Source organism: Helianthus annuus, chromosome 6 (assembly GCF_002127325.2).
Source record: "Helianthus annuus cultivar XRQ/B chromosome 6, HanXRQr2.0-SUNRISE, whole genome shotgun sequence".
In the NCBI taxonomy this organism is placed as follows: domain Eukaryota; kingdom Viridiplantae; phylum Streptophyta; class Magnoliopsida; order Asterales; family Asteraceae; genus Helianthus; species Helianthus annuus.
The window spans coordinates 72,374,516-72,387,427 of NC_035438.2; the positions used below are offsets into that span (position 1 = coordinate 72,374,516).

Consider the following 12,912-nt stretch of genomic DNA (forward strand, 5'->3'; position numbering starts at 1 on the left):
CGCAAATCCGGTAAGTAGATGTATATAGTAATGGTTTAGTAGAAAAGCCTTGTATTATGATACGGGCATTTATTGAAGTCGACATTACTAATCCTTGTAAATGTTTTACTTGAAGGATACTCACATCTGAGGATGGCGAGAGTGTAACAAATTTTGGATATGACGGAGAAACGGTCCGAGTATGACAAGCAGAGCATGCTCGCCAAGGACAAAAGTCGCGTAACAATCGCGAACAAGGTTAACGGCAAGGAAAGCCTATCGGGGCAAGCATTACCAGGTGCACGTTTTACATTTAATCGCACAAATAGTAATATGCAACAAACACGTAGAGAATGACGGTTGCATATGTAGGATAAAACTTGGAAAAACCGAATAGGATATCTATTTAGAATGATGTTTCCAAGAAAAATCAAATAGAAACATGTGTTATTCATGATTGTGAATAACGAGACAATAATAGAGTTAGTTTATGTGGAAACTTGGATGGGAGTAATTATCCAAGTGAATAATTGTTAGTGCATTACGTCTATTGACTTCGTGTTGTATCATGTAATAGGATAGGATAGGATATCCGGTGCACGAGGTTCGAGAAACGAAATTAGATGTTTAAGCATGAGGTTCCGCTTATACGGACATGCCATATAAGCGAAACCTTTCACCTATAAATAGTGCACTTGATGTTTATTTGGTAACGGTTCTGAAAATTGTAACGAAGTGCTGCCAATTTGCTTTCAGGTTGTAAACGTTGTTAGATCAATAAAAGAAAGCATTATAATTAGTTTGAGTGTCTAATTCAATGATTCCGCCTCTGAATTGGATAAACAACTCTTCGGATTGACTCATTCGGGTTCAACAACGATCCTACAAGTGGTATCAGAGCACAGGAAGAAGAGTTTAGCTCAAATTGGATCTGTTTTCTATCTTCTACACCTTTTTCAATCTGGACAAGTTTCCACGGTTAAAAACGGCCAAATTTTTCACAGAATGTGTATTAGTGGATAATAACAAACCCTTGAAAGTTTGAAGCTGAAATTCGGATTAAAAATGGACAAAATGACATTCGAATGTGATTCCGCTTATTCGAACAAGATGTGGTTTCGCTCATAGAAACATATAGTTCCGCTTCAGTGAACAAAAGTTCATAGGGTTCCGCTTGTGTGGCACATAGTTCCGCTTGAAATACATTAGTTTCGCTCCAAATCACCTTGATAGTTTCGCTTTAGTGTCATCATTTATCAAGGTTTCGCTTCAAAGGTCATTAGTTTCGCTTGTTTGAACTGTTACTTTCGCTTGAACGAACAATTGAAGGTTCCACTTCAAGAAACCGTTTTGGAATTTCGCTTATTAGGTTTCGCTTCATTGAGCATCTAAGGTTCCGCTTTAACAGTTTTGCTTATTCGGACGACATCACAGTTTCGCTTCAAGCACATTTCAGCAGTCTCGCATTTGTGATCATTCTAGTTTCGCTTATTTGATCAAAACAGTGTTCGCTTATGGATCCAATCAGTTCCGCTTATTTGTCACTACATGCTTTCGCTTATCTGGACATCAGCAAGTTTCGCTTATTAGTCAACTTGAGTTTTCGCTTATACGTTCGATCTGATTTCGCCCGTGTGTCATATTTCATTTGAAAGTGAACTTTATCGTGTCAAGATTATTTCACGACAATCGAGTGTCAGTGAATTTCAGATTTCTTGATATTGTTTAAACTGATTAAGTTTGTTTGTTTGCTTTCAGGTGATTAAAGATGTCAAACAACGGTGAAGAGTTCTACAACACATTTTATAACGCATTCACTTCCGAATCGACAGATAGAAGATCTGAGTTGAAAGAATATTCAAGAGAGATTTCGGAGAATTTGAAGTTTGAGAATATGTATGGAAGTCAGCAGAAGCCACCAAAGCTAATGAAAGTTGAAGACTATAACTGGTGGAAAAAAAGATTTGAAGGTTGGGTAAAAGCTTTTGCTCCTGAAAGCTGGTTAAAATTAGTGAGTGAATATAAAGCACCAGAGAAAGAAGGAGGAGAGTTAATAGATGAAAAAGATTTTACTGAAAAAGATATAAAAAATGTTGTGGCTGAATATAGAATGATAACATTGATCAAACAGTCAGTGAGAGAGGATATTATTTCGTTACTTGAACAAGAAAAAACTTCAAAGATATTGTGGGAAGCGTTAGAGAAAAAGTGTGTTGGTAGTAATGAAATTGTCAAAAATAAAAAGAAATTGTTGCGTAAAGAATTTGATGTATTCAGTTGTATGAAAAATGAATCTGTTTGTAAAATGATCGAGAGATTTGGACATCTGAAAATGGAGCTGGCCAGATATAAAATTAAATACTCTGAACAAGAGATGGTGGATAAATTGTTTGATTCATTGCCAAATGATCAAGAGTGGAAATACTTCGCTCTAATGCTGAAAAATACAATCAAGCCAGATGATTTAAAAGTGGATTTGCTGATTGAAAGGCTTGAAAGCCATGAATTGGAGTTAAAAAGATCTAAATTCAACAGTCCAGCTTATCAGCAGAATGTGGAGCTTTACTACAGAGGAAATATACCACAGGCTGGATCTCCAAAAACAACATTTTTTGAAGAAAGTTCAAGCTCAGTGAACAATGAAAGTCTTCACAGTGGTTTTCACATTGGATCTTCTTCAAACACCTCAGACCAATCAGCTTCAAAGAATCTATTCCAGTGTAATATCGCAGTTGATTTGAAGAATGGGCAGAACTTCAGCGAAGAATCGGCGAAACAACAGATGGTTTTCTTGGCATCTGTACTTGAATCATATGAATGCCTCGTTGCAGGGAAGATTGGCAATACCAATTTGACGAAAGAAGATTATGATCAATTAGACCCTGAGGAGATGGAATTAATGGACATAAGATGGTGCATGGCCAGTGCGGTTCGTCGAGCACAGAGGTTCATGGAGATCACAGGGAGAAAGTCAATTGGTGGACCAACTACCAAACTGGGATTTGATAAATCCAAAGTGACATGCTTCAAATGCAAACAAAAAGGTCACTTCAAGCGCGAGTGCAGAAATGCGTATGCTGCTGATGATTCTGAGAACCCGTTCAACGAAGATTATTACAAGAAAGCGATTTACCATCAGAACAAGTCTGAACCACCAAGATTGAAACAGCCGGAAGAAAAATCAAGGGCTCTTGCAGTTATATATGATGATGAAGGGTATGATTGGAGCAAAGAGGTTCTACCGGAAAAAGATGCAGTTGGATATGCATTTGTTGCAAATGATGATCATGATACCTGGTGGCGAAGAGACAGTGCGAGATGGGAGATTAGCAAGTTGAATGAACCATTTCAAGAAGCACAAAGAGCCAAGAGATGGAATGAAGAGTTAAAGTGTTACATGGATCCACAAGGGTAATCCAGTAGTTGATCCGTCAAAAGTGGATTTTGATGCTGTAACCAATCTGTTTCCAAGTGAGCGTACTTTCAACACAAGAAGGCTTTCTGATAAAAGTTATCTGCCTGATCTGGAGAAGAAGATAAGAGAGGTTTTTGAAGCAAGTCTACCGAAGATGGTAGAAATGAAGAAGAGAAAAGAAGAAGAATTGAAAAAGATGATTGAAGAAGTAAAGATTGTTGCAAAGCTTGCTGTTGAAGAAGATCAAAAAGCTGAGGGAGAACAGAAGAAGAAAGAAGAACTGGTGCTGAAAGAGATTGAAGAAAAGATTGAGAAGATGAAGATTGTCAGTGATGATAGTGCTGATAACGAGAAGATATAAGAGATGAAACAGACAGAGGCAGCTGAGCACGCCAAGGTGTTAATCGCTGAGGTAAATTCTGATTCTAAAATCTTAAAATCAATTGAACAATGCAAGAAATGCATGGAAACATGTAGAGCTTGTATTGATAAAGATGAACTGATAAAATCAAAAGATAATGAAATGAATAAACTTGAAAATGTTTTAAAAATGAAATGTAAAGAAAGAATTGAAACAGAAGAAACTTTAAAATTAAAAGTTGAAAAGCTAACACAAAAATGTCATGATCTTGAAGAAGAACATAAGATTTTGAAAGAAAGATGTGCCGCAAAATGTGTTGATTGTGTTGAGAAAGAATCTAAGTTTTTAGAGTTACAAAAACAATATGATTCTTTAAAATGGTCGAGTCAGAGAGTACAAGAAGCTTATGATACTTTGAAAAGCCAAGGCAAAAGTTTTGATCAAAGACTGTCTGAAACTTTAACAACAAAAGAAATGTATGAAAGAAAGTTTAAAGATAAGCAAATTGAATTGAACAAGTGTGTTGATGAAATTGCTAATCTTAAACAAGTCTTGGCTGAAAAAGAAAAGATTGTTACAAAACTTCAAAGTTATCATAATTCTTCGTACATTCTCGAACGCATTTTCAACATCACACCAGATGACAAAGATAATGATAATTGGAAAAAAGGGTATTGGTTCAGAATTTCATCAGGTACCACCACCATTGAGAAACAATTATACTTTTTTATGATGAAGAAAAGGTGGCAAAAGGTTTGAACATAGCTGACCAATTACCTGAAAGTATCGATGTGACTTACACCAAATCTGATGATGCTGATGATTCAGAGGTGGTAAGTAAGGTGGTTGATAGTGTTTTGAAAGATGAGTCTACTAAAGGTAAGTCTGAATCACAGGATGAAGATGAAGGAAATCTTTATGATTGTTATCTGAAAAACACAAAATTCGAGAAAAATTTGAATGATGATTCAAAGGGATTGGTTTATACCATGATTGGATCGGACAAATTATTCTTAGATATTGTATTCCCGATTCAGAATGTGATTTCTGAAAAGGTTGATAAAGTTTTCAAAATGGTCGAGATTGAAAAGTCTGAGATTCCAAAGTTTGCTGGTAAAAGTCATAAATCTTTTTATAACAAACCTGGTTCTAAGAAGAAAAACATGAAGGCTGGTTTGGGTTATAAAAGGAAACAAAATTGGAATCAAAGTAAACAACAAAATTGGCAACAAAAGATAAATTTTGTTCAAGGGAAAAGCTTGAAAGAAGAAGAAAAACTCAAATTTGGACAACAGTCTAATGAGGAGTTTGATGCTATGAAAAAGAAAAAACAACAGGCTAAGGATGTTTCAAAGAAAGTGTGTTTTAAATGTGACCAAATTGGACATGTTGCACGAAAGTGTCCAAATCCAAAGCCTGTTGATGTTGAAAAACTGAAATCTGAGAATGTGAAACCACGGTCAACCAGATTTGATTCGAAACAAACTTGGCGATTCAATACGAACAAGTTTGCTTCAAATCAAAACTGGAAATCAAATCTGAAAAAGTTGATTCGAGACAGACCTGGAATTCTCATACACCCAGATTGAGAACGATACAAAGTTGGAGAACATCTGTTGATATGACAAAACCTCAAGAGTTTTGGAAACCTAAAAATGTTGTTCAAAATCAAAAGGGTCAAAAAGGAACAAACTTTTACAAAAGGGGTACTCCGAAAGATCAAGTGTGGAGTGCTAAAAAACAAGTGACGTCGGTAAAAGATGAAAAAATTGAGATCAAAGCTGAAAAAGTTTTAAATGACAAAGATTTTCCAAAATTGAATGAAAATTATTGTGTTGAAATGCCTAAGGTTCACCAGACCTGGGCTAAATTGTTCAAATAATCAAATTGTTGCAATGTGCAGGTGCTCAACGGAATTGAAGATTGTGAGAATGATAGTTGGAGCAACCTGGCACATGAGGAGGTTCCAGTACCCTGGTTTGGTTGAACAGGGAGTTTCGTTTGTGTTGTTTGTACATAAATAAACAATTTTATCAAAAGCCTAAAAATTTGAAAAAGTAAAAACCAAAAATATGTTTTGTTTTAGTTTGTGCTAGAATAAATGTTACTTGAATACGCCGAAACCCTCACGGCTGAACGAACATGATTACATTCATCAGATTGAAAAATGGTTTTCAAACTGTAAAAATCAATGTGTTGTAAATCATGGTGGTAATTACTGCTTTTAGTGTAATTCAGTACATGATTAACAGAAAATGGATGGCGAGACAAAGCTATTAGTATCGATTTGTCAAATTTCTTTTAATGGTTTTGCATTTTAGGGGGAGAAATTGTCAGAAAATACAAAAACATTAGAAAATTTGAAAAGCCAAAAACATGATAAAATTAAAAAAATTTGAGTTTTGCGTAAAAAGAGGAAATGATAGTACATCAGTAGACAGTTACGGTATGCTAAAGAATTGTAAAGAATTAATAGCGTTAAACAGTCTCACTGATGATATGTCGATAGGTTTTTATACACTTAGTAAACTTTTTCGGGATATAAACCTAAATTCAAACACTTGCTTATTTCGCAGGGAACACTACTTGGATATATAGGTAACCCCTGAAATCTCGTTTGAAAGGTCTCGTATTCTGGTATACTAGGTTTGTATACTCAATGATGTCGTCTAGTCCTTGGATAATACTTTCACCAAATGCTTGAAACACAGCATAAACCCTCAGCATGCAGATGAAACAATAAAATTGATAGTCGCTGCTGTTGTAACTAAAAGATCCTCTAAAGGGGACATACTGAAAAGTCGAAGCTGTTATCTCTCTGCGCATACGGAAGTATCGACCTGAGATCCCTCGGCCCTCGCATACCTAATTTGTGTACAGATATCATTGTAGTATACTCACCTGTAAGACTGAATATTGAGATTCTGGATACGGGAGTATATTCAAGAGGTGGGACACATGAATGAGTTAAGTTCTTAAAACATCTAATTCGCATCCTGAATTAGTTGAAATTTGTATGAAAATTTAAGTGGATCAGTATATCGACAATCTAAGTGAATTGTTTAATTCTTAACGTGTAACTAAGCTCAACGGTACTTGTAACTTGTCAAAATCTGATATGATCCTCTGACGCATACTCAAACAAAAATATTGTCTGTAAATATGTTTGTATATATTTCCTACTGCTTTATATTTTCAGAAAATACAAAAAGATTTTGATTTCTGCTTTATTTTCGACAACCGATATCTGAAATGCTGAGTTTCAAAATCTAAGTAAGCTGATTGTGTTTCTGAAAATAAAACAAGTTCATTAATTTGATACTTGATTTAAAATCAAAAATTTTCAAAAACAGTTTGTGATATCTCCAAGGTCATTAACTTGAACTTGGATGATAAACTGCGAGGGAGTTGGATTCTTTAACGCTGCCATATCTATAAAGTTTGTTGATAGGGGGAGTGGTTTAGAGAATTTATTTGTTGGTTTTAAAATGTTGATACTTATTTGGTGTTTGAGTAATTACAGGATAAGAAAGATACCAGATTACGATCCCGGAAGCAGAGTCTAAGGGGGAGTCTGAAGACAAGCTGAAAGTGAGGAAGAGCTTGTAGCTAAAAAACTAGGTGTCGATCCCTAAAAGCACGGAAGCTTGATGAGAGGGGGAGCCTGCTGATGATAAAGCTGTTGATGATATAGTCAGTAATGAGATTCTGGTAAAAGAGTCAAAGTTAGAAGCTGTTCAAAGAGAAAGAATGATGGATGCTTACGTTGTTACAATTTGATTAAGATGGCAAGATGATCAAGACCGAAGAGGTGGCATAACAAAGAATGGTCACTGAAGACTTCGTCAATATCCGAGGGGGAGTCTGTTAGTGCATTACGTCTATTGACTTCGTTTTTTATCATGTAATAGGATAGGATAGGATATCCGGTGCACGAGGTTCGAGAAACGAAATTAGATGTTTAAGCATGAGGTTCCGCTTATATGGACATGCCATATAAGCGAAACCATAACAACAGTTTCGCTTATATGAACAGTCCAAATAAGCGAACTTTCACCTATAAATATTGCACTTGATGTTTATTTGGTAACGGTTCTGAAAATTGTAACGAAGTGCTGCCAATTTGCTTTCAGGTTGTAAATGTTGTTAGATCAATAAAAGAAAGCATTATAATTAGTTTGAGTGTCTAATTCATTGATTCCACCTCTGAATTGGATAAACAACTCTTCGGATTGACTCATTCGGGTTCAACAACGATCCTACAATAATTCTCAATATTATACTATTGAGAAAAGTAGCGATCACATTAACGAATGTGATTACATAATAGTTTGATAAAAAACAAAGAAAACATTCTATATGTTAAAGAGCAAAACAAGTAAAACTAATGATTGTCGTTTAGTAATTAAATAAAATTATACGGAATGAAATCAAAGATATAGAAATAAATAGAGGCTTTACTTACATAGGGCGTGATGTGAAAATTATAAAAAGGTCATGCGTGTCATGTATTGACCGCTTACTCTGGCCAAGTAAGTAGTGAACACATAATACCATGAACTTCATATGATGGACACATTTACGTCCGATGTAATAAGGACGGGGTGAATGGGACAATTTAAAAAAAAGTACCCAAATGAATAAAATAAGCAAAATGTTTGATAATAAACGTAAACGCAAGTCGGATGACGGAAGCGTATTAAGTTAGAATAACGAGCCCGAGAGAAAGGACAAGGACCAAAGAAAATGAAAATACAAACCGACTAATAGGAATGCTAAGGCATGGGGATAAAAGTTTGACTGTCGCAAGTGATGAAATTCACAGGGGCAAGTCAGACGAATTAAATAAAGAATAAAGAACTTGATTGAATAAAAGTGATGAATTTCGCTAAGACAACCAAATAAATTAAAACGAAGTCTTAATACATACCGGGATGGTTGCCTTGATAGTGACTTCGGTAAAATACCCAATAGATGGGTAGGATTTTGAAAGTATGCGTAAACCAAGGGACGGGAACGCGAAATAGAAAGTAAAAAGACTCGGATCATGAGTCATGACTAAAAGACGATGAGAAATTGCAAACATAAATTTTGATAACAATGTTCAACTATTTTAAAGTTGAACAGGTCGAATAAAGAATGAATTTGACATTCATAAGTGATGAAATCTCACACGAATAAGTCAAATGGGATAAATAAAGTATAAAAACTTGGTAGTACAAGTAAGCGCAAACCGAATGATGGAAGCGCGAAATATTAATGAACCTATGTGATGGGTCGTAAAGAAGTATAGGTAAGAACCGGGTAACGGTAAGTGTAGGACAAACCGACGTGTAAATGACGTTAGAAGTCATAAAGTCAGAAAGATAATTCGAAAGAAAACAAATGTAGCCTTAGACTATGGTCAAGGTCAAATGAAATACAAAAGCAAAAATAAATGATTCTAAACATAAAAAGGATATCTTGACGCCATAGATATATATATGGTTGAATAAAGACTCGAATAAAAGATGATCTACGGGATCATCATAACCTATGGGATTATAAGTAAGGTTAAGGTCTATGGGACCAAAAAGACCTTCGGGTCACAAATAGAAAGAAACGAATTGTCGGGGTCTCACCTTAAAAAAGGTAAAAAAGTGAAAATCTAAATAAATAGCCTACGAGGCTAAATGAAAGAATCTACGGGTCATTTGGGTTAAGCGTAGGAACTAGTTATGATTCCCCGCATCAAATAATAATGGAAAGGAAAAAATCCTCAGACATAAATTCTTAAATACAAGTAAACACGTATAAGGCCGGAGATGGCAATATGGTATACCCAGGTGATGGGGTATAAGGTAACCGGTGACTAATAAGTCTAACCGCCAAAGTAAATAATCAACAAAGATAACGGATACAAGCTGAAATAACGGCCCACTAGGCCTCACACATGAAAGACATATGCATCAAAATAAATGAGAACTTTCGACCGAAAGAAACGGGTGCCTTGAAAATGAAACTTGGTTCGTTTGATTAAACCAATGAACTACGTAAATAAGGTTTCGGGGACGAAACCTCTTTAAGGAGGGTAGACTTGTAACACCCCGAAAGCATATTTGATAGTCAAACCACGTTAATATTAAAATATTAATGAACGGGTAAAATACCGTTAATGTTAAAATTAACCAGATGAATATTAGGATTTAAACAAATAACCCTAACATTAACTAAAACAAGAATAAATGCTTTAAAAAAAGTAAGTTTATAAGAAGCCCGAGTTAACGGGACTTAAAATAAAACGGGTTATAACTCCTGTGACCTACTAAGTAACTAGGAATATCAACCTAGTTAGTTAAGTGTTTTAAAATAATGAAGGAACTTGATATAGTAACCTTTTTATAAATTTTAGAAACTAGAGGGACTAAAAGGGTTAAGTGAGAAAATAATTATTATTAAAACAAAAATTAAAAACCCAAAACACACACTTGGTGTGTGTTCTGGTCGTAGACAACACAGGGGGCGAACAAGCTTCCTTCAACCAAACCCTAACTAGCCAAAAATCAAGCAATTGGAAGGCCAAATCAGTCCCAAATCGAAATCCAAGCTTATTTTAGTGACCACCTAAGTGAAGGGATCACAAGGTATGTTAAATTTCATCTTTTGGTTACATCTTAGAATTTTGATGAACATGAGAAATCAAAATCTGAACTTGATTGATTGATATTTAGATGAAATTAGTAATGAAAACATGTCTAGGAGAAACCCTAGTCAATAACTTGTTGAATTAGTGATGAAAATTATGAAATTGATAATTACCCATACATGCGTTAAGTGGGTGTTGTAATTATGTGATGAACACTGAATTTCAATGTTGAAATAGTGTAGAATTGATGTTATGATACAAGTCTTGGTATTGTTTATGAATGCTAGAAATAAGGGTTTGATTTAATGATTGAAACTTGGTTAAAAAGATTAGCCATGAACTAAATAAGAGGTATAGAAATCATGCCCACTAGATGCTTGTTAAAATGCCTAAACGAATGTTTATATGTTGAAATTATGAAAGAAACATGTAATTAGATAAATTGACTAATTTCGTGTGATATGGAATAGTAGGGGTTTTAAATATGATGGTGTATGAGAATCACCAAATAGAACTTGAACATATGTTAATTTTAGTTCTATTTCTTAATTTGACAAAGATGAAGTTAAGAAGATGGTAAAATTAAGATTCATATGATGACTTCTTGAAATAGATGATGTTTTTGACATCTCTTAGCCTACAATCACTGCGTTATAGGTTTCTAACCATTACCAAGAGTTTAATAAGGGTTATAGTCATGGAAATGGGTTGCATTTGATGGTTTGGGTCGAATTTGAAAGGACCCTAAACATGATTTTCGTAGCTTTTTATATGGATTTTGACTAATCTTAAAAAAATCATATAAAATCAACCGTTTATCCGATTTGGGTGTTCTATACCTTTTCGGAAAACTTACGGAGTAAATTTTTACTATTTTCAATCATAAGAAACAAATGTGGTTGTTAAATAGGTCAAAAATGTGAATTAAAACTATTGTTCAGAAAACTTAAAAGCTGATTGAAAAATGAAAATATAGTTGTTGTGCTGATTTTATAAAAATCATATAAGATCACAGAAAATTCGTTAGAAGGTGTACCTTATATGCTTGCGAAGGTATTGAAGTTTTCTACGATCCATTTTTGAACATGTTAATCTAGTTTGAACTTTAAATGGGTCATAATGGTCGATTACAGCAGCTGAATAGAAAATCGCTGCACATTAATAATGTTATTATTAATCCGGAAAAAGACATATGATTGCATATACTTGTTTAGTCATGAAGTATTTATTGTTAGGAACAAATAACACTTTATGTGACATTCTTAAAGTGTTCAAAATCACTTACTAACTAGTTTGTATAAGTAACTTGACTAACGGGTCAAACGGTTAGTGAATGGAAAGAATTATGGAAAAAAAATAGTTGTTGAATAAATAGCATACTTTGATGAATAAGTGTGTGAATCCATAAGGTGTGACGGTGTTGTTAATGGTTGACTAATCTAATTATCTTGTGGATATGATATGGTAGTTTGACTCTGACAAGCTAGGTAGGAGCTTGGAAATGAACGGGTCAAATGGATACAAGTTCAAGTATGAAGCTCGCAAGGATGCAAGGTAAGTAAAGCTTACACCCAATTTAAGTGTACATGTTTATTTTATAGGTGATAAATATGACAGTGGATTATGTTTAAAAAAAATGGGTTCCTACACGAACCGAAATGAGTCGGAACGAATAAAAACGATCAAAACCATGGTTAATGGTAAAAAGAGGCAAAATGGTAATTTAGTCATGAATTGACTAAGAATCTATAAGTTTTCTTAAAGTTACCTAATAGCGTAACTAGAAATGGGAAAAAAGGGTAAAAAGGGTAATTTAGTCACGTGATGACTAAATGTAAGTTGAGATTAAATGGATACCACGGCGTAAGCCGAAATTGGTTAAATATGTAAGAAAAAGAAAATTTTGTGGTAAATTCCGAAATGGGTAGTTAAAAACCATGCTTTGAAACAAATGCGAATGTTTGGTTATATAGGCCAAACGGGTCAAATGGTGGTGATAACACCATTTGACAATATTGACTAAAGTTGGTTGTTAAGTCGTATGTTCCCAGGAGTGAACCGGAAGTGGATAATTGTGTCGCTATAAAGTAGCGGCTAATAAAAGCAAGGTATAAAAATGAAACGGGTCTATATGTCGACCGGGCCAGGTACGCATTATTATGTTGTAGTTGTAGGATCGAGGATTCGTCCAATACGAGTCAATCTGAGTCAAATCTTGTTACTAGAAAGGCGGAAACAGACTAGAAACCGTCAATCAGTGTTAGAATAGGAGTAGAAGAGTAGAAAGTCTCTTTAAACATGTTCTTCATTCATATAAAACATTTTGGTACAGAGAGAATCCGTCAGCACTTCGTTACACAATTCTCCAGAAAGTTCTGAAATGAAAAACACTACTGACCTATATATAGGCCTCCCAGTTCGCACGAAATAACATTCCAGTTCGCACGAGTTGGGACAAACCACTTTGTGCGACCTGACCTTTCCAGGTCATGCGAACTGGCCAAAAACACATAAACTTAACATTTTTCAATC

The 12,912-nt window shown here is 34.7% G+C and overlaps 1 long non-coding RNA gene across 2 annotated transcripts; it reads left to right on the top strand.

The window, feature by feature from the left end:
- The first annotated feature begins 258 nt into the window (after positions 1-258).
- LOC110874815 lies at positions 259-12,491 on the top strand. Of its 2 annotated transcripts, none has more exons than XR_002556241.1 (3): positions 259-277; positions 11,849-11,934; positions 12,432-12,491. It is a non-coding gene; the product is annotated as an uncharacterized LOC110874815 (long non-coding RNA). The 2 variants fall into 2 exon arrangements; XR_002556240.2 differs by lacking the exon at positions 259-277 and adding an exon at positions 10,224-10,378.
- The last annotated feature ends 421 nt before the right edge of the window (positions 12,492-12,912 follow it).